Source organism: Schistocerca piceifrons, chromosome 7 (genome assembly GCF_021461385.2).
Source record: "Schistocerca piceifrons isolate TAMUIC-IGC-003096 chromosome 7, iqSchPice1.1, whole genome shotgun sequence".
Lineage (NCBI taxonomy): Eukaryota > Metazoa > Arthropoda > Insecta > Orthoptera > Acrididae > Schistocerca > Schistocerca piceifrons.
This window is the reverse complement of record NC_060144.1, coordinates 459874879-459877356: the sequence shown is the minus strand read 5'-3', so window position 1 is coordinate 459877356 and position 2478 is coordinate 459874879.

Below are 2478 nucleotides of genomic sequence, written 5' to 3'. Positions count from 1 at the left end.
GCCCACCGCATGCTAGCGGGACTGGGTTTGTCTGTTTGCCACGGCTTGCTATTCAAGATACGATACGAAACCCTCATCCTCCCACGGTGTAGGGGCTGTTTAGGTCTGTATCATGTGCCTGACAGAGCCGTAGTCCTTTCCATTGACTGTCATATGACGTTGTGGCGCCGTAGTCCTACGTGGCTTACCAGCCTATTGCTGGAGGCCCTTGCACCATACTCTCTCGCAGCACCTATCCAACTTTCGGAAGCTCCGCCGCTCTCCTTTTACTTCCGCCACTTTTTTCCTTGAACTGAGATACGTCCGTACTGTGATACTGCCGGCGCAATTGACATCCACGAAGGTAATCGATGGTTTCCATCAGCAGCACAGGTCACCGAATGTGGTTGAGGAAAAGCTTCCCCATGTTGACTGGCGTACCGTTTGGCGATCGGTGTGCGCTCCTTATCTTGACACTGATGTCCAATCTGCATGTTACCTTACTGTCAGTGGGAAGCAAGTATTCGTGTCACGCCTACACAGGATTCACCTCGCAGACACCCCGTTGTGTCACAAGTTGCGAAATTGTCACGAATAAACAGTGACCCGTATATGTAATGAGTTTCCTTTAATTTACGTCTATGGTCACCAAGTTTTTGTTAACAGATTACCGGCTTCGGTCTTTAATTACCATCACCAGATGTGTTTGTCGACTGTGGTTTTATGGACACAGACGAGTACCGCCTGGTGTGTAGATCGGCGAGAGGTGTCTGCTTCTTGGTGCGATAGACATTGTCCCTAATTACCTGTACGACTCCTCATCAGATACCTATTCAAATACTCCTCTTTCCGGACGCGGGATACCTCTGCAAGCAAAGACGAGTTCTGTGAGGTAGATTTGTGGACACGTAGCACAATACTTGTTCGCTGATGGCGAGAAATGTGTCCTTCAGTTTAGGCAATTCCTTAATGAACGTCACTGCGCAGTTGTCCACAACGCAAAATACAGACAATTTTTCCCCAATTTCCTCTGCAGTGTCTCCCTTAGCCCATCACAGAGCTGGGGTATCCCTGTCATGAAGAGTTGATCCGCGCCTCTTTCACACTTAGAACCGACATATTCACTGGTAATCTTCTTAGTCTGACGTCTTGCTACGCCCTCCTCCTCGCGTGACTCCGGCTTCCTGATACTCTCGGTGGTATTAATATCAAAACTAATTATATGAATAAATAAATATAAAACAAACGTAAAGAAAAATAAATAAACAGTATTCATTGTACTTCCACTCCACGTTGGACTACCAAGCGGAAGAGCCGTGTTCAGACATCCCTTGCACCAATTTTTTTCTTTGCAGTTCGCTTTGTTCAATATGTGTCTATGTTGTGGTGTAATGTCCATTTGCAACAGCGAGGTGTCAGATACGGACCTACAATTACAGTTGATTCTGCACAACTACTCTATTAGCAGTCGAAAGCAAGTGGCTTTCGAATTTGTACCGCAAATGCTTGATAGCAAGGCCACAAGTCAACCGAATCCCCCACTTGGAAACACGTCTGGAGTGTCATACACGGCATTAATGACAGTACGTGTGTCATATGATAGGTATCTCTTATCAACGCACCTGATTTGTACGACTGGTGAGTGAGATGTGCCTCCTTGCTCGATATAGGTTTTGGTATGAATGTGAATGTGATCACTCCCAACGAAATGATGAAAACATAATAGTTTGTCACATAAGACACAACAAATAAACGCAACTCACATAGTTTCTCTGTGCTCTTTCAAAACATGCTTTTAACGTTTTTGAAGTTGCGTTCCGTTTTGGAACTATTGATTCTCGAATTCCTTTGTTGTAACACAGTCCACAGTCGTTTATTTGCTGTTTTCATTTCTGTGGGACCTCTACGTGGTATCTCGCCAGCTCGGGGTATTCATCACATTTACTTGCGACAGTAACGTCCTCTTACCACACGACTCATATTCTTTGACCAATCTGTAGTACGACAACGGGAAATATTTCTGAAAGTGAACGAACATTTCAATGACAGGATGGACAGTTCATATAGTTATGAATAAAATAATTAAATAAATGGCACGACAGAGTTTCAAAGTCGGCTCGCCCGCTTGGCAGTCCAACACCATGACCACTTAATCACAACGCTGTTGGTGTTTGGTCTTTATTGCACTTCTTGTTCTTGGGCCTTTCACTGTTTCTACTTTGCTTTTCTTTTCATTATTCAGTACACATTCTTCCTGTTTCCAAGCTTAATCTGTGTTCAGTTTTCGACGAGCTACCTACTGGACCATCTTACCACTAAATCTGAGGGGGTGCGATGGGGAGTTTCCCTTGTTAGTAGTCAGATTAGAAAAACGGTTCCAGAGGACAACGAAGTTGGTAGTCCAGTGCTCAAGCAACTTAGCGTAGATAAACGTTTCATACGTCACGTAGTAATATTTAATAAACGACCTTATTCGATGCGTTAGTGGTCGGGGACATG